The following is a 20889-nucleotide window of genomic DNA, read 5'->3' as shown; positions in this document are numbered from 1 at the left end:
AGATTAGTCAGGAGTGTGCTTCTTATGGCCCCCAAGCTGCCATTTCTCAAGAACCAAAACAGAGCTGTGTTCTGTGCAGAAGCAGAGTGAGCATCTTTCTTTTTCACTCTCAATTTCATTGTGTCACCTAGTGTTTAAGTCAGGTTTGCTTTAGAATAGAAACCCACGAATTCTCTCCTAAATTAACACTAATTTTTTTAATCATTGAACTCCCAATGTAGTATAACAGCCTAGAAAAAGAAGTGGAATTATGTGTTGATTCTCTATCCTTCTGCTTCTGTTAATGAGCCTCTACCCAAAGAACATTATCTCTCCCAAATACCAATTTTTTTAGGGTAAGAATTTTTATACTTGACTATTTTAGCAGTCTTTGTTGGAAATCTGTAATAAATGAGTTTCTTTAATTATACAGGAGGGAAAAAAAAACTAGAAGAAGCAGAAACACTCTATAGCAGCAACAGATCTTTCAGTGTGTTTACTTACTGAAGATTCAAGGAAAAAAAAAAAAAACAGTATCCAGAACAGAGCCAACTTGTTACATGGAGAATGTCTTTAATAAACTGGACCCTAACCAAACTACGGTACTATAAGAAAGAGAGAATGAGAGGAAACAAGTCACAAAAAGGAGCTGGGCTCCAGTCACTCACAAGAGCTAGCAAGCAAACTGGAGTCAGTACAAAAACCCAGGCACAGAGACAAGATCCTTCTTCTGGGGTGTAGATGGAAAGAACAACCCCAGAAAGCCTCTATCCTGGCCACAGATCAGTCAGACTTCACGTAATAGGATGGCAAGCTCAGTACTTAGCACACCTAGCACTGCAGATTTTTGATCCTTCTCAGAATCAGCTGGTCAGGCAAGGCTGGGTACTCCAGCTGTGTTGTATCTTCTTTGACATCCAGCAACCAGAATTGAGCCCACTGATACTAGAAGGAAGAGCTGCCCCCCACCAACCCTACTCTGGCAGTTTGATACAAAGATAGCAGTTTTTGCTTGTTGGATTCTGGCCTCCTCCATGGTCACATTGTGTTCTGTGCTTTGACAACTATGGTTAGAACTGGAAAGTAATGCTTTCATTTCAAATTCATTGGTTCCATGGCATATCAGAATGACCCATAGCAGAAGGTCTGATCCTATGTTGGATAGGATACAGGTATTTATTTCAGAGCTAGTAATACTAAACTTAGTAATAAAAGCTACATTTTACAGGGCCCCAACCTTGTTCTGGGTCTTTGAGGAGTGGGAGATCACTGCATAAAGAGCAGTAGTGCCAAGCAGTTCCCCCCTACATGCTCATAAGGAGATCTTCCTCTTCAGTGCTTGTCCTGTGAGCATCACCTGTACCTGAGTCAACTGTCACTTGTCCTTTGAGTTGGCACTTCCTGCCCCTAATGATGAATGACTCACTTGTGAAGCATAATGGTTCACAAAGCCTTTGCACACACAGCATCTTTCTTGATACATCTTGAAAATTACATAAACTTTCCTTAGTCACTCTCTTTCTCTCAATTATATGTGTAGATATAACACATATGTAAATGTATATTATATATGCATATGCATGTGTGTGTGTATAAAACACACATATTACCTGGCTACATACACACATACACACACACATACACAAAGCATACACACGCATACCAGCACTACCACCACTATTACTATCATTACCACATACAGCTTTTGTTTTACAAAAGGAGATAAGACTTCGGAGCTAGTTCACAGTCTTAGTGCGTGTGATCGGTGTCTTCACTTGCACACACCATCCCCTCCTCCTTACCTTTGCTTTCTCCTTCCCAGCACCTGCCTTTGGGGAGGGCTTCTTGAGAAGGTTGCATTGGAAATGGAGAGCTACTGCTCATCTCAAGAAAAAGAGACCATTCATTCTCTTTCCATTTTTATATCACATTTTTAAAGACCAAAAAATAAACTGCTGATGGCAGGTTTTAGAATTTTAGGGTGTTTTTTTTTTTTTTGAGCCCCTGTCCTGGTAGGAGTAGCAGTTGGCCCTCCTGTATGTTTTGCTAAATATGCATTTACCAGCTGCAGAGATTCAGAAAGTTTGTGAAATAGATCAAATTTTAAGGGTGCATCCCTGGAGAAGCTGCCTGCTTCCTGTTTGCCAGTTTTCTGTGCTATTTGTTTGCATTATTTGGTTTAAATTACCTAAGTACCCCTGCATCAGCTCCCATTTTCAGTGACTGTTGCTCTATGTTTATTCATCATAGTTGTTATCAAAGCACAGAGCGTAAATAAACTACTTAGTAAATACTTTCTGAACCTAACACAATGGATTGTTCAGCAGTGCAGAAACAGATGTTCACTTACTCCCTTCAGCTTCTGAGCACGAGAACTGGTGTGCCTGACAGAGGCATGGGGACAGGACTGACTGTTGGTAGAAGGCTGGGAGTAGCCTTACCTGACGCATTAGCTCCAGCCCCCACCAACAGGTAATCAGGTCATTCCTGTGCCTGAACACAGTGCAGGCAATGCTGTCTGTATCTGCTCATCCTTGGTGGGGGGGTGGGGATAAGGTGGACATCAAAACGCAATAGTCAGTGATTCAACAGCACCCCACAGGGAAGAAACAGTGGAAGAGTCTCCCCACCGTCTAGAAAATACTGCACATGTACAAATGCATATGTACACATGCAACCCTGGTGGCACATGTCTTATGTATGGTCATGCACACATGTACACACTCACATAACCATAGCCTTACAGAGTTTACCAGCTTGTGGCGATCCAGCCCCAAAACAACAGATTATAGAAAGACATTTCATGACTGAAATCCGGTAGCTGTCCTCGGAGATGGATATGGAGCAGGTGACTGGGAGCAGGTAGTGCCCACTGTTCCCTGTCTACCAACTAAGCCCAACAAGCATCAGGCCTCTGGCATCTGTCAGGAGGGAAAGAATTGAAGTCATTAAGACTCTCTATCCCAAACAGTGAACAAAATAGTTATCTTCCTGCAACCATTTAAGAAGGGGAAATCTTATATTACCTTTCTGTCCTGGTGCTCAGTGCTGGTACCTGTGAGATCTACAATTCACTTACACTATTTAATACCATCACAGTATAAATTGAACTGAATTCTTGACATTCATTAGCACATACAGACCCCATTTATCTTTGTCCCTTTTTGCTTCAGGAACCAACCTTGCATTGCCAAAAAATGTACACAGAACCCATAAAGACCCTCTGATACAGTGATAGATCTTTTTTAAACACTGGGGCATTACAGGATTTTATGAAGCAGTAAAACTTTCTCCAGGCATGAGAAGTGCAGACTGACAGAGAACATTTTATCTCTAAGGCATTAAGGTATAAATGCCACATTATACAAGCATAATAGAAGAAAAAATAATAATTTCAGGAAAGGTGGCAAGTTCCTCAAGCAAAAAGGTTCAGACCAGAAGGTACCTAATGGTCTTCAAGAAACCTGAGTAAGGACTAACCCATACAGTACCTGAGTTTTCAATCAGTGCCACAATTGCAACTGTTCTGCCTACTCTCTGTTTGCAGCAGAAAATTGCAGTCATTCCTAAAAGCATTTCTGAAGTCAATAGTTTAGACATAGTGAAAGAGAGCATCCTATTTTCTCATCCCATCCTACTTTATTTCCAACATCATTTTAGCAACTGCAATGTATAATTCTATTTTTCCATAAATATTTAGTGAGCACCTACTATAGACGAAGCAAGCATTTTATGCAGAGAATGTAATTGTCACCTCTCATCCCACTGATAATATGGGAAGGAACCACTATACTATTACAGTAACTAAAATTTAACTGGATAGTTTCATGCTTATGGGAACTGTGAACAAAATAAAGGAGAATATTATGAGAATTCGACAAAAGGATTGAAGGGAGATCAACTTTAGATTATGTGAGTTGAGGAATGTAAGGAGAAATAGGGGCTTTACTGCCCTTAGTGTCATGCAATTCCATTCCATCCCATTCCTGAAGATCTCCAGTTTTTCGTTCATTCCGATTCTTTCTTTTAGACAGTTTTACTCATAATTTTTTCCTTTTAGAGGGATGTGTGTCCTATTTTAAAAGATTTATTTATGTATTTATTTATGCATACAGAACTGGGGTACTGGGTGCAGGGGCAGTGAGAGGATTCACCAGAGACAGAGTAGGGAGCAGAACTGGAAGACTGATGAAGTGCACTGCTGAGGGGAGCAGCGGGCAAGTCAGGAGAGGTCTGCCGCACCATATGGATCATCTCGGGGCGGGGATTGAGCTCACACCGATGCGGCTGAGACTAGCGTGCTGCATCCTTACCTGTTGTGCCACCAGAGAGGGCCGTGTGTCCTATTTTAAAGGAGATAAAGTCCAAATATTATTTTATAGCATGTGTCTAGTCATATCATTTCTACTTTGATATAATTTCCTGAATTGTGTGATTTAGGCATCTCTCCTGTTCTTTCAGTTTTAGTGAAAGAACTGCAAACAGGTATAATCTCGCAAGCAAGTCTATTTGTTTTTCACATAGGTAAGTTTATTTTCTTTGTTTAACTTTTAACCATAACTACTATTTCCCAAGATTTGTTTTTTCTCAAGTGACTTCTTCAAAGATGTTAAAGTATTTTATCATCCCCTCCCTGGTGACACAAGGTGTTAACACACAGCACTTATGAAGCTATCTGCAGCCACTACAGCACACATTTGATCCCCAGCCAAGGAGCTGACCCACATGGTGCAGCAGATCTCTACTGTCCCACCTGTTGCACCCCTCAACAGTGTATTTCAGTAGATCTGTTTTCTGCGCCCCACTCTGTCTCTGGTGGATACTTTCACCCCCCACACCTCTGACCACTACCCCAGTTCTTGTCTGCATAAGTAAATAAATCTTTTAAAATAATAATAAAAAAATAAAACATTTAATCTTCCTATATAATACTGCTGCATTTGGACATAGTAACTGATTAGATCCCTTGACCCATTTGACATTTGGATCTCAACATCTTAGAAATGGATTCAATTCACTGCCTCATTGGAGGCAACACACCATATCTAGGACTTACAGAGCTGAGTTATTCCCGCGTTTATTTAATCGATGTGGCTTCCTTGTAAGGCACTAACAGTTTGAAGTTTGAGTTGGGAAGGTGACTCTTTAGAACTTGCTTTATAATTTTGCTTCACTGCTTAAAAATGTTTAGTGGCCTCTCATCCCTAAAGACACTATATTCCTCTGATACCCCAAATAGTCATGATGCTATTCCTTATTACCAAGCTTTCTTCAGACTGTCTCCATACAGACTGTGCATTTCACTCTCTTGCAGTAAACTTATACACCTTTCCTCTTCCAAAAAGTAACTCTTATTTCAGATCATATCTTTCTTTTTTCTTGAAGTCCTATCATCATTATTTGGACTTCTTTCAAATACTTACTATAAAGTGACCTAAATTTTGTTCTATCAGTAGAGGTTGAAAATCCAACAATATATCAACATCACACATATTCATTCTATGTATGCATTTAAGTAACTAGATGTGAAATATATGTAAGTAGCTGTCTATGAAATACACCAAAATATGAGCTTAGATAATATATATGTATATATCATTTTGATTTCATATCAATATATATAGCATATTGTTCATTCAGTATTAGCTGTTACTTATCATATCATTCATCCTCCTCAACATATATATAGTTAGAAGTCACCAAGGTCTTACTGCATAGCAGAGATTTTCAACAGGTTGGGCTTAACCAAATGAATGCTAATGTTTTCATAGTATCTTAATTATTCCATACATTTTTAAAGATTATACAAGGAAAAAAGTATATTTTACTGAAAAGGGATTGTATATATCTATATTTTATATAACATCTCCTGAAAAAATAATCCAGGGCATATAGGGACAGAAGTATTGCCTACTCTAACTATAAAATATATCACATTAATTAATGCAGTGGGAAGCAGCCAGAGGTCACCAAGTTAAATACAGAGCCACATAACTTTCACCTGTCCTTGACTCCAGCTAGAATTTGAATGTGAGTCATCATCTGCTGAGGTCAGTGTGTGAGTCAGTTTTCCAACTCCATTTGAGTGTAGCGTCTGCTCCAGATGAAAGCATCTCCATCCCAACAGCATGCTCATGGTTATTCCACTGGCAGTTGATGCAGAACAATGTGGTCATCCTCCAGCATAGACTTTTGTTTTTCTAGCACTTTGCTGATCCCAAATTATTTAGCCATTGTGTTCATCATCCTGTAGTCAAACACGCCAGGGAATTCTAAATGGTGTGGAAAGTGAACATCTGTCCACTGCGAGATGGGCACATCTGCACCCATTAATTTTTCATCATTTCCCCAAATCAGGGGTCAGATGTTCACAATGTGCTAATGTCCTGGCATCTCTCTCCCATAGATTCCATGTCTCTGAAGCAGATCTTGCAATCATAAGAAAATGGCTGGGTTCTGACAAAAAAATATGTGGAATTATGGAGAGCCTACTTCCCACTCCCCATGGTGGGGGAGTGGGGACAGAAGAATAACACTATTTTAAAAGATCGCATCTTCAAAAAGGATAGAAATAAGGGATCAGCTTGCTGCTTATTAAACATGGATAATCATCTTTGTTATTTCCTATAAGCTTGTTTAGAATAAAATAAGCATGATCGTCTTGCTAGAGCGCTCCCTCTTTTGTATTGTTCCCAAATGTAATGGCCCATAAGATTATCTTATTTTTCTTTCACCTGCTTTCAGAACAACTTACCAGCTATTATCTCTTTTTTTTCCTCTGTATTTCTCAGTCTTACATTTTACTCCAAAAGAGGAAGGCAATGATTTGGTTCTTCACACGGTCACTTTCATTAGCCATCTTCACTTGGTCGTGTATCCTGGTCCTTTCTCTTTCATGCTGTCATACTGGTGTAGGGGGGTAGGGAGGGGGTGGCAAGACGAATAAATCATTTGCAGCAATACAGAAAATTGTATGTAGCTGGTAGGGATTAAAGTCTGCAATGTGCTAATGAACATTTTCTGTAGGGGAGAAACACCCTCCTGCAAATATTATCTTCATATATAGAAGCAAACTATTCTCAGAAACATTGCCTCGGTTAATTACCAAACTCATGGTGTGTTAAATATCTAAAAATAACTATTGATTGTCCTTCTTTGCAGAGAGTTGAAATCACAGCAGGAGAGCCACGAAGAGAAAAGATGTTTATAAAACTTGGATAGATTCCCAGGTTTTTTTTTTTTTTTTTTTTTTTTTGCTTCCCACTTTCCAAAAATACAAGGTAACTTCAGAGATTTCCCAAGCTGTCATGAGGTTTTGGAGAGAGTGTTGGCTTGTTCATTGTCCCTTAGGAAATAAGGCTCTCTGGTTTTCTTCCCAGCTTTGCAGCCCATGTAAGCATTTTGTTAACAGCAGGTCAGCTGTTCCAAATTTTCAGTTGCTATCAACATGGCTCTTGTTATGAAGGGGAAGGAAATGCTTTTTTTTTTTTTTTTTTTTTTTCCTAGCCTGGTTTACTTGAAGTCTCCCCTTTGCTACAAATTATAGTTATTACTTTTTTTCATAAATATATTTCATCCAACAATCTCTTTCCTTAAAAAAAATTACCTGGCTCTGTTTCAGCATTTGCTCAATGACACTAAACCACCGATAGCAATGGTATTTCAGATATGTAGAGCATTCTAGTTTACAAAATATTTCTCAACACATTCCACAGCATAACATACAGGGACAATATATTTTGGAAGGGAGGAACTTATTCATGTTTACTTTTATTTTAATTGGGAAAGAAACTAATATTTACCTAATATTTTGCACTAGGTATTGTAACTCTTTACATATTTTACCTCACAAGATAAAACTTACTGCCCTGATCAGCCACAAAGATATGAATTTACTTGTCCAAAGTCACATATTTGAAAACCAGTCCCGATATCTGTGTTCCTGCCACTGAATTACATATTATTATTAAAAAATATATTTTCTGTGACAAAAAAATAAATAAAACAGGGCCTGGCTATTTTAACAACTGCACTTCTAGTGATGTTTGTGAAGCCAGAAATGGAGACAGCAAGGCAGGATGTCATAGATGTGGGATCTGTTAGGCCCTTAGCCCATTTCTGATTCTCAGTCATCATGTGACCAATATCAAATGGAATTAGTGTCCTGATCTCTATAACCAGTCTCCTGGGCTTTGTTAACTGACTGAAATTTTTGATTTATCTATCTGACTGGGAAGTTTGAATCATACAATTTAAACAAGTCAAAGAGGACTCTATTTGCTGGTTTCTGACTAATGGTAAACAACAGATAGTCCTACATGTGAGTCCCTTTCTATCTTTAATTCCATAATCACTAATTCCTAGAACTGAATTTTGTGTGGAAATGAATTAGTTCTGTTCTACTAATGTGCCCAGAAAAAAAAAAAAGTTCATTTAAACATGATTTACAACAGTCATGAGCTGGAAATAACCTAAGTAACCATTCAACAAGCGATTGGGTAAAGAAGATATAGTATATTCACAATGAAACACTACTCAGCAATACAAAAAAGGAACGATGAAATTACCATTTGCATGCAACAACACAGTATTAGCTCAGAGAGATAAGTCAAGCCAAGAAAAATTAAACACACTATCATTCATATGTGGTACATAAAGTAACAAAACATATGAACTAAAAAATATATATATAAAAGTAGACTTATTTGTATATTTTTAAGATTTTATTTATTTTTTGCATAGAAGAACTGGGGTATAGGCCAAAGGTGTGGTAGAGGTAAGGGGAGAGAGGGGGAAAGCAAGGTGAGGAGATTCACCAGAGACAGAGTGGGAAGCAAAGCAGGAAGATTTACTGAAATGCACTGCTGAGGGGAAGCAGGAGAAACAGGAGAGGTCTGCTGTGCCATACATGGGTCAGCTCCCTAGCCAGCCATCAAACTCGGGTGACTGAAGTGGAACATCATGGTGATAGCCTGAGACTTAACCCCTAGGCCACCAGGGAGGCCGCCAAAAGAAGATTTTTATGATCTCAGTTGTCACATATCAACACATTATTTTCATCCCAAGTTGTGGAGATTTTAAATTAGCTTGTTGAATTATTACTTATATACGTATAATTAAAGTGTACAACTCAATGAATTTTGATTTATATTTCTAGTCAATGATTTTTTTTTAATAATTAGAAAATCAAGACATTGAACATTGCCATCAACACAAGAAAGGTGTCTCGTATCCCTTAGGGATCTATCTGTCCTCCCACCCACCCCTCAAACAACTGCTATCAGTGGGGCACTTTGCATTCTATAGAATTATAAGAAAATAGAACCTCACACACTTATTAAATGTGGCTGGATTTTTTCACTGTGTAAAATGATTTTGAGGTTCATGCATGTTGTATGTAATACATTCCTTTTTATTGCTGAGTAGTATCACACTGTATGTATGTGTCATTGTGTTTACTCATTCACCTGTTGATGGACATTTGGGTGATTTTCAGTTTGCAATATTACAGAAGACTGTTATGATTAGGCATGTAAATGTCTATGTGTGGACAGATGTTTCCATTTCTCTAGGGTCAATACCTAGGTAGTAGAAAGGCTGTATCATGTGGTAAAAGTATATTTAACTCATTAAGTAAAATTGTTTACACTACCTAAACAAAAAAGTAATAAACAGAATAAAAAATTAAACTGGTGCTAAATCCAAATGTAACACTACATAATAATTTGTAGTTTAAAAATTGTTTCTGAGAAATATTAACTTGAAAAAATGTTCATGACACATTCAGTGAACAAAAATAAAAAACAGACTCTCAAACAATTTGTATGCTCTTTAGAAAAAAGACAAGTATATGTGCAGTAGTGTCAGTAATGTTTATCATGAGGTTTTTGTTTTTTTTCTTCAGCTGCCTTTCTATTTCAAATAGAAATGTATTTGCAAAGGAAAAGGATTTATCATGGAAAAACTAGTAAGTTTGGGGAAGGCTTAACAAATATTTTTAAAGGCTAACATTTTTAGATACTACTAACATTTTAAAGACTGACATGTGTCTGTGGGCCTTCTCAAAGGCACACCTACCCTCTGTGTGTGGGAGTTTTGCTAGTACTAGGACTTTAGGGAGAGTAGTTAGAATAAATGTTTATGGGTGGTATGAGTTACTTAGCTCTTTGTCAAATGGTAGATGACCAACTATTAATAGAAATATAAATAGTAGCACTTAATTTCTTTTTGGAACAAACAGATAAATAGACAAATAGATTTGTAACTATGTCCCCTATTTTACCATTTACCAACTGTTTTCCCTATATTTTAACTCTGGTTAATCTACACTGTAAGTGGTCTTAAAGAAGTTTCTTGCTAGAGTAAAAATATAAATTGGGAATTAAATTGTTTTCTAGCAGATAAAGCTAACTCTTCAAGGATTTTATTCAAATGTATAAACTTTTCAAAAAATTGCTATCACAGAACAGGGTTTTCTTTTTTCTTTCTTTTCTTTTTTCTTTTTTTTTTTTTTTTTTGCACATTCTACATGTACAGAGGCTGGAGAGCAAATCCATCATGATGGTTCTAATGACGGAACTATTTGAATATACCTTTGTCTTGTTATGAACAATCTTGGAGGGGAAATCAGGAATGTAGCTTCTGAATCTCTCCATCTTGATAAGTTTAAGCACAGAAGTAGGTCCCTACATAAGAGGATGAGGATCTTTTTCTTCATATATAACTCCTCTTTTTCTTAAACCCAGTATCTTCATTTCTCTCTATTTCCCATTTACCCATCTCCAAAACAATGTTTTATCAATGAATGATGGAGAGTGATATTTTAGCATATGGAATAGATTAGATAAATCTGAATCTGCACCACAAGGCTTGGTGGTGTTTAGTGGATTCTATAAGGAATAGCCTCTCAGATCCCTCCTCTGTCTTTCATCAGGGAAAGGCTTGTCTGTTTACTTTCTTCTGGAAACTTGCAGACTTACCAGAGATATGGAACTCAGATACATTGAGTCATGTTAAAATAGAAAAAAATACCTCACTTAACTTTCTCCAACATTTCTAATGCCTTATTACTTCCACCTATTTATTTTTATGTTTATATAACATATTTAATATATTTTAACTTTTAATCTTATACACAAAAATTTTCCACTCTAATTATAAGTTCTCTCTTATTATCTTCTCATCTCTGCATCACTTTAGAATCCAGCTTAGTAGCTTTGTACCTAGTAGGTGTTCAATATGTTAATTGAATTGATTTTATTGACTCACAGCCCATCTTACAAAATACTAACAGATTAATGTAGCTTAACCAACTGCTTTCATCAAAATTTTTTTGGTATAATGATCTTCATGCGCCCACCCCATTGTCAGTCTCTTTAGTGCCAGCCCAAGCAGATAATGGATGTTGTGTTTGCTGAATGGATTTGCTTTGCATTACCCCCAAAATCACTCTTCCTTCTATACCAACAAGACATATCTGGCCTGGTGGTAGCCATTTTAGTGTGAGTAGTCTTTAGTTGATTAAGGCTATTTCAAGTTCTAGCATGTTACTTCTCTAAGCAATATAAAGAAGGTGAGATTTTACTATGCTAACAAATTAATCTGTTATGTTTTCATGGATTTGCTTGCAGAAAATATGACTCTTTGTTTATAATAAAGGATGCTTATTATTCACAGCAATGCAAATTATTGCTTTTAATTAGTATTTATGCTGATTCTCTGACATAGTGACGTGAAGAGGGTTGGATGTAACCCCCCGCCCCCACACACAGTAGGTTCCATTACTGCATCCACTGAGCTTAGGGAACTTTTGTAGTGAAAAGAAACCATATATGTCCTTTGTCCAAATGGAAGCACTTTTTTTCTTTCTCCCAAGACTAAGTAAATCTGTCCTTTCCTGTGGAGGAAGACACAGTCTCTACCTTCCAAGGATATTTACTATGCAAGTCTAGAACAAAGGACTGTCAATGCTTTACTTCATACATTTTACAGAAGTTCAAGACACCATAGACAATTGTTTCACAACAAATTTCACTTAACACTTCCATGTAATCTCTGCTTCTGGTGAATTTTCCAAAAGTATACTATGCCAGTGCCTACTTGGAATATTCTGAGCAGCAAAGAATGAGGCCAAATCTATTCAATTTGTCTCAAACAGCATTTGAGAAAGGCACTATTAACAGGACTCCAAGCAGCAGGATGAGGTCAGTCTACAGTAGTAACCTCAAACATGCTTTCCAGAAACCCAGATCCACTTAGTTAACAAACCACATAACCCATCAGAGTCTACTTGTTATTTTGAGCTAACACTGGTTTATAACACTGGATCTGATCCAAGTGTATAGGATCACACCCATTCAGCTGTAAGTTACACCTCAGCTACCACCAAGCTACTCATAGTTCTTCACCATAATCCGCTAGGAATCTCCACACTTTGCTTTTCCTCCAACCTCTCCCTATCTGGTAACTTCAGTGTTACAGTCATATTTCTAGTGTTTGTTTTTGGGTGGTTTTGGCCCTTTGTTTTGTTATCTATATTCTAAATAAAAGTGAAGGAAAAGTCTTTTTTCTTTCTGACTTCTTTTGCTTAGCATAATCCCATCCAGTTTGATCCACATTGTTGCAAATGGCAAGAATTTATCTTTTTATAGCTGGGTAAATTTCCTTGTGTGTACACATAAATATATATATCACAGCTTCTTAATCCTTACCTCTGTCCTTGGACACTTAGGTTGTGTCTACAACTTGGCTATTATTCAGAAGGCGGGTCAACTAAGTTGACTTGCAAATGTCATGAGTTCAAAGAAAAAAGCATCATGCCCAAGAACAGTCAAATTTTCTAAATATATTACATTCAACTCATTTCATCCTGATCATTACCCAGGAAACAGCTGACATAAGATGATCTCTAATTTATCCAGTAACCACATTTCCTTATTAATAGGTAGAGCAGGTAAGGGAATGAGACAAGTTCAGAAATCTTTGTTCATTTGGTCTTTGCTGTGGACATTCAAGTGCAGTCATAGTTTATGCCTTTCTATGGTAAGGAATGTGGAAAGTCCGTCAAACATCGTTGTTATTAACTCATTGTTGTGCAGTTGTTGCAATAAAATGCAGACAACTGCACCACATTTTAATCCAAAAATTCTGTGAATACACAATACGAATATGTTCAAACACCACATGGGGTCGCTGCATCAGCAATTGGACAGGCAGAACATACAGTTACCAGAATCAATAATGTAGTGTCCTTGTCCCCACTCTATGATGGTCAGTCTTTGCTGTATCTGGTATGATGTGATGATTTGTGTTGTACAGACTCCATGGGTAACTTGATTACAATTGGTCTCATCAGACAACAGGCCTTACGATGGGCATCTTTCTAAGCAACACCGATGGCTCAATCAGCGATCCCCAAAGTGCTTTTAATCTCTTTCAAAGGGTGCCTTTAATTTTCCCCAATGGGTGTCGTTATTCTACCTGTCTCTGGCTTTCCAAGTGGCAGACTAAACAGCTAGACTGTTGGCAACAACTCAAGAATCAGTAAAAATAATTTTATAACAAAGTTCACGAAGGCAGGTGTTAGCCAAATCTTTGAAAACAGCCCTATGTTTGTCCACTGAATAAAGCAACCAGATGCATTTTCACTGCTATTTAGCTGGTACAGCAACACAGGGGATCCCATCAAGCATTAGTTTATCCAAATCATCTGTTAACCAGGGCGAAGCATTCAGGAGAAAGTCTGGAGAATCAAGAGCCCTATTAAGCCTGTTGCTTTGCTGAAACAGGCAAGTACAGGTGGAGTTCCTCCCAAAAGGAATTACTGTCACTTTTTTCCACGGGAAACTGTGATACTTCTGGGCTAGGTCTTCTACAGTTTTGAATAAACAATTTCCAAATGAAAAGACTTTTGGGGTAATTATCATCTTGTCAGCTAGTAAATAAAATTGATCCACCCCCAAATAGAAATAGTCTATAGAGTATCAGATTCTCCACAAACTCAGGATTTAATTATGACAAGACCCCCAAAAGCAAACTAACTGCTGTTTTTCCAAAGGGAAGCAGCAGTTCTAAATTTCCAAGGAGCACTTCCTGGTAGAAGTTGGCTGGCTCCCTTTTTTGAAGAGCCCAACTGGTAAAATTCTGTAGATTTGTAATTCAAAGCACAGCTAATGTACCTCTCCACAAACAAAAATTTCTGATCAGAATAACCCTCTCTAGTAATTAGAGAATGAAAAGTAAAGGTGTATAACATCTTTGACATCCAAGTATAACAGCAACATCAGAGCACTGAATATTCCCAGAGTCCTATCACAGCGCGTGTGAGCTTCCCTTCCCACCAACATTTCACCAAATCCATGAGTTGAATTCAGGTTCCCCATTGTTGCCTACATTCAACAAAACCTTATAAATTTAAGTTCTGCCCACCCTAAACATCCCTTAGCATGCTTACATTATGAATGGACTTCGGTACTCTCTGGGGACCAGGAGACCTCACTCCTACCTCTCATCAGTAGTTGAGCAGAGGAGGAGGGAGGATTAGGTGGCACTAAGCCCAAGATACGTTTAGTTCAGTTTTTGAGCAATAGAGTGGATGCTTATACCTCAACTAAATGAAAATTTAATTTTTACTACCCACCCAAAGCTCATCTATTTCAATTCTGCAAGGATCACAGGGCTTTCATGTTTTGACAGTTTGGGGCTTAAACTCTACTATAGCACCTTTATTTTCTTTTTGGTCTAAAAAGCAGGAAAACATTTATTAAACAGTATCATTATGTATGAGTACTCTGTAACTTTCTTTTCTTTAAATAGATATAATTGTTGTCCCTTTTGTAACCGTTTTATTGAGATATGATTCACATGCCATAAAATTTACCTTTATAAATGCATAGCTCAAGGTTTTTCATATATTCATAGAGTTGTGCAACCATCACAATTTTCCAGCATTTTCTTCATTTTCTTCCCCTCCCCCAGCAGTCTTCCAACACATCAGCAGTCACTATTCACTCACCAAATCACTCCCACCCCAAGCACCTAGCTAATTTGCCCTCTGTCTCTATAGATTTGCTATAGACATTCACATAAACAGAATCATGTACTATGTGGCCATTTGCTTCAGTTTCTTTCCGTTACCATAATGACTTCAAGGTTCAGTCATTTAAATTATTTTGCAATTTTTATTAGCAATATATAATTCATACAACATAAAATTCACCATTTTCAAGTGTACAATTCAGTAGGTTTAGTGTATTCACAATGTTGTGCATTCATTGCTACTATCTAATTCCAGAACATCTCCATCATCCCAAAGGGAAACTCTATACTTGTTTGTTAGCACTGACTCCCAGTTCCCTACGCCCTCCCTCCCCTGGCAGGATGCACTAATGTTAGACAACATCTCATTCTTTTCTATGACCAAATGTTCTGTTATATGCATGGCATATTTTGTTTACCCATTCATCAACTGAGGGACATTTCAGTTGTTCCTACATTTTAGTTATGAAGAGTAAAGCTGCTATGAACATATACTAGGTTTTGTCTGGTCATATGTTTTTAATATTCTTGGATATACAGCTAGGCAAGAAATTGTTGAATAAGATAGTAACTTAATATTCAGATCTGGAAGGAGCTACCACATTGTTTTTCAAATCAGTTGTGCCATTTTACTCACCCACTGACATTTGGATGAAGACTTTCATTCCTCTACCTGTTTACCAATCTTTGTGATTATTTGTATTTTTGATGATAGCCTTCCTTGTATGAAGTTGTATCTAATTGTGGTTTTTATTTGTATTTTTCTGAATGACTAGTGGTAATGACTAATGTGCATCATTTTGTGTGCTTTTTTAGTTTGTTTACATATCTTCTTTGGATAAGTATACTTTCATATTCTCTACCCATTTTTAATTCAAGCATTTATTCTTTTATTATTGAGTTGTAAACATTCTGAATATATTCTAGATGCAAATCCCTTATCAGAAATTTGCAAATATCTCATGCCAGTCTGTGAGTTGCCTTTTTATTTTCTTATGGTATCCTTGGAAACAAAAGATTTTAATCTCCATAAAGTCGAATTTAGCTTTCCTTTGGTCCTTTTCAAACTATGTCTAACTAGTCTTTGTCTAATCCAAGGCCCTGAAGACTTACTGCCATGGTTTTTTCTTTCTAAAAGTTTCAAAATCCAGCTCTTTAGCACTATAATTCATATCCATTTGAGTTATTTTTTTGCTTATATATAAGGGAAGGGTCCATCTCTTTTACACAGGGATAACCATTGCCAAAGCACTATTCTTTCCTTCATCAAATCATCTCTGTACCCATGTTGAATATATGTTGTCCATAAATACAAGAGTTTATTTCTGGACTTTGGATGCTATTTCATTGATAGATATATCTATTCTTATGCCACAATATACCCTTCTTTATAAGGAATCCAACTTAATCCTGAGCACTTGTTCATAACCTATTGTCATGGTAACACCTTATAAATTCTAGCCTGATTAAATACAAGGAATGGGGAGTTTCTAGAACAAGAGGACTGGTTACAAGAATTTGTTTAAGTCTTGGTGGAAAAGCATCTAATTTTTCAATGGATTACCTTCATCAGTACTAAAGCCCTTTCTGGAGTATTAATAGTCCGGGTATTACTCACCGTCACATATGTGCTTTCTATAAGATTTTGTTTATCGCAGGGAAATCTCCTCAAAGATGCTAAACTCCATTGGAGCTGCCAATTACCACTGCAAAAAAATAGGAAACCTTCCACTGTCGTCTTCAAGTAGATCAAAGGTTGGTGTAGTAGGATAAAGGAAGGGCTAAGGCATAGAGGGTTCTGCTATGACCTTTGTTTCTTCCAGGTGACACATGCCTTGCCCCCTTTTCTTTATTAACCAGTGAACATCTAAAAAATTGCCTGGATTCTGATCATAGAGACTCTAAATTTTATGATTATATAGATATACATCCCTGAAACTGTGAAAGGTATGAAATTTCACTTTACTTACAAGCTGTCAAGTTAATCTGCTGCTTTTCCGTGGAAGCTGGCAGAGGAAATGCGACCATTAAAGCAAAGACAAAGGGCAGTTTGTTACTCATAGCAATGCTGCTAGTCCTTAGTCAGAGTAACAACATTTGTTCTAGTTACCGAGGCTATTATTCCTACATGGTAACATAAATGGGGTAGAGCAGTATCTTCACATGCAGTGAATTGCATTCCAGGAGAAAAACCCAGAGCTTTATTAACCCAATTTTCTGTAATAGACATAAGCATGTTTACCCATTATTCTGGAGGGAAACAGTCTCTTTACCATCCAAGGCTTAAATGAAAGCTGTCTTTGCTTCAGAGGCAGACACTCTATCTCCTAAGGCTGTTTGCTATATAAACATCTTAAGATCATTTGAACAAAGGTCAGTCAATGTGTCACTTTGCAAGATGTGCAGAAATGTGAAAGACCCATAAAGAATTGTCTCTCAATAAGTAGTGACTGTCAAAGTTCAAAGTGTTTTTCTCCTGCTTATGGGATCCTTCTTAAGCTCTCATTGTAAAAATACCAGGGCACAACTCTCTGCAGAATGGCAGTCAGATATAGGGCCGCATCCTATTTTGTTGATCTGTCTTCTCTTAAAGTTTCTCCAGCAGAGTTCAGTTAATGCATAAACCAAGTGGCATGACAGTGTTTGCCTTGTTCCACATCTACACTTTCCTCATGTTTTCCCCTCCCAGTTAAAGGACCTTTCTTCCCTCCTCCTTTATGTATCTTTTCAAAATCACCATTACTGATACCACCTACTTCAGCATTTTTCATCACTATCTGATGCCTCTGTGCAGGCTTTTCAGATGATAATGCCAACTTACATAATTTCTTAGTTTTCAAACTCCTCTGCACCTATTTTCTATATTGGACACGGAAAATTTTAAAATAAACGATCTTAGTCTAGTTGTTTTCATTGTCCTGGTTTGCATTGTTTATTAAGTTTTCTTGATTTCCCAACCAGAAGCCTATACTGTGAAGAAAATATGGGCAAGGTATTAGTGTTTTCTACCCCAGTAGTGATTAGCATGGGCCAGGAATATAACAGACATTCAAGATTCACTACTTGGTTAATAATGGAAACCCAATTTTATAAGAGATGGAGAAAAACCTATGAAGCAAAGCAAAGTCATCAAGTCAATGTGACTCACCCTCCAGCTGTGTTAGACACATGGCCCGTGGAAGCTGAACAGGAGGAGAGATGTCTGGGACAAGCTGTGTTAAGAAAAGCTAATGAACAGGGAGTGGGAAAGAACTTATCAGCAATGATCTGTTCACATTACTGTCTTGTGTAATCAGTACTAGCAAATAGAAAGGTGAAATACTTGTTTCTTATTCAAAGATAAGCAAGCAAGTCTAGCTTGCCCAATTTCATGCTTTGGCATAACCTGCCTGATTCTAACCTTAGTGTGTCTATTCAAAGATGAAGTAGTTGGTCTAATGAGAAAAGCCAGGATTTTAAAGTTATCAAGCTATAACAACTGTTTTCACTATTTTATTAGCATGCAAGCTAATAGAAACAAATTGTATACTCTCTGACTTTGTCTGACTTTGTCAGCTGTAAAATGAGGAATCCTAATAATGACCCTATGAGTTTGTCATGAGGCTTAAACAAGAATAAGAGAGCGGGTCCATGTGATCGAGCATCTGAATTTGGATCTGTGACTTCTACCATGTTATTTAATCTCCTCAGTTTCAGTTCTTCATGAGTTAGATAGGGCTGCTAATTCACCTTGGAGATTTTTTTTTTTTTTAAAGATTTATTTATTTGTGCACACAGAAGTGGGGTACAGGCCAGAGGCCCAGGGACGGTGAGCGGCTTCACCAGAGACAGAGTGGGGAGTAGAACAGGCAGATCGACGAAGTACACTGCTGAGGGGAGCAGCGGGCGGGTCAGGAGAGGTCTGCCACACCATGTGGTCATCTCCGGGGCAGGCGGAAATCGAAGTCATGTGGAAGTGGCTTTAGATTCTCAGTGCTATGCTTTCACCCGCTGCGCCACCAGGAAGGGCCGGAGATTTTTTTTTTTAAGATTTATTTATTTATTCATATAGAGCTGGGGTAGAGGCCAGAGATGCGGAAGGTGAGAGGATTCACCAGAGACAGAGTGGGGTGCAGAACAGGCAGATCGACGAAGTACACTGCTGAGGGGAGCAGCGGGCGGGTCAGGAGAGGTCTGCCTCACCATGTAGGATCTCCTCCGGAGCAGGCGGGAATTGAACTCATGCGGAAGTGGCTTAAGCTTCTTAGTGCTGTGCTTTAACCCGCTGCGCCACCAGGGAGGGCCCAACCTTGGAGAGTTTTTGTGAAGGTTTTAAATGGATTAAAAACATATAAAGTCACTTAAGACAGTGTCTAGCACATAAGAGACATTAAGTTTTAGTTTTGACAATGAAGATGTATCTTAAGCAGTGTGTGAGACATAAGAAGTAGTCAATAAATGCAACTTTCACTAGCTAATGCTTTACTCATAAGACTGTTGTCCCTGATTACAATTCCTTAGGGAGAAAAAATTTCTTTTCCTTCTCTGAAGCAGTGGAAGAAATACAGGGACACTGATTCTAACCATGACCTTGTCAATTACTTCAGTTCCTTGCATCTCACTTTATCTCCAGCTGCAAAATGAAGTGTTGATGAGATGATCTCAATACTTGCTTGCAAGCTGAAAATTATGGTGCTAAATAGAGTGTATATATACCTTCATATGCCTCATGGACTAGCCCTGGGTTAGCCAAGGATTAGAGCAGTTGTCATCAAATTTCAGTCCCTAGACCAGCAGCATTAGCATGTTCTTTAAACTTGATAGATAGAAATGCAAATGTGTGGGGCCACACCTCTTAACCTCCTGATTCAGAAGCACTGGGAATGGAATGCATTATCTATATTTGAGCAATCTTCCAGGTGGTTTTATGCACACTTAAATTTGGAAAACACTGTGCTAGGATTACAGAGGAGAGCCTGATAAGAAAAGGACCATAGTCATCAACTAGAACAAAATTTTAAGTCGGTCAGTGGTTCCCAACCCTCCTGATATATCAGAACTACCTAGAAAAAAGTAGAAAACTCCAAAATCTGTCTTTAGCTTTAGAAATTATGATTTGTTTGTTGTGGGATGATGCCCAGGGATCAGCATCTTTGACAACAAGCAGGATGATTGCTACTGAGACCCATGGATTGGTAAGCAATCATGTTACACAAATTTAAAAGAGGGGACACTGAGAATGGAGTCACTTCCAAGGTCACTTAGCTAATCTGAACAATCTGAACTCTTAACACAGGTGTCCTGATACTTCAGCTAGTTATAAATCAGGTTTATATTGTTATGATTTGTTAATTAAGATTTACCATCATCTCTACCTGGAAAAAAAAAAATCTCAGAGTGAAAATGTTTCATGTATTTAATGGTCTGATATATTTGTCCAGATTTTTCCCTACTAGAAGATTATAGATGTTTTGCTTTTCATTTTACCAGATTGTCCAACTATGTCCCCCACACATGCCAGTCAGAGTTGCACTTACCTACATACACATGGGCAAGCAGGCTTGCTATATGAGCACTTACAGTTACACTCCTTCATAAGCTGACATTTAGCATGTTAGAAAACATTTAAAAGAATACATGATGGAACCTTCGCTCAGTACTTGCTGGGCATCCATAAGACATAGTCACTGATGGTTTTTGTAGTCACATTTAATTTTTAAAAAGAGACTCATAGCTCTGACAGCAACTTTGTCTTTAAAGAACTATAGGAAAATATATTTTTTTTAAATATAAGTATTAAATTAGCATAGTCTCTGCTTCACCGAAACTTGCTAACTAAATAGAATGTGCCATTCAAATGATGCTCATCGCTCAGAAGTGTTTATAGATTCCATA

Source organism: Condylura cristata, unplaced genomic scaffold, assembly GCF_000260355.1.
Source record: "Condylura cristata isolate star-nosed mole 26May11 unplaced genomic scaffold, ConCri1.0 scaffold00014, whole genome shotgun sequence".
Taxonomy (NCBI): Eukaryota; Metazoa; Chordata; class Mammalia; order Eulipotyphla; family Talpidae; genus Condylura; species Condylura cristata.
This window is presented reverse-complemented; position numbering follows the sequence as displayed.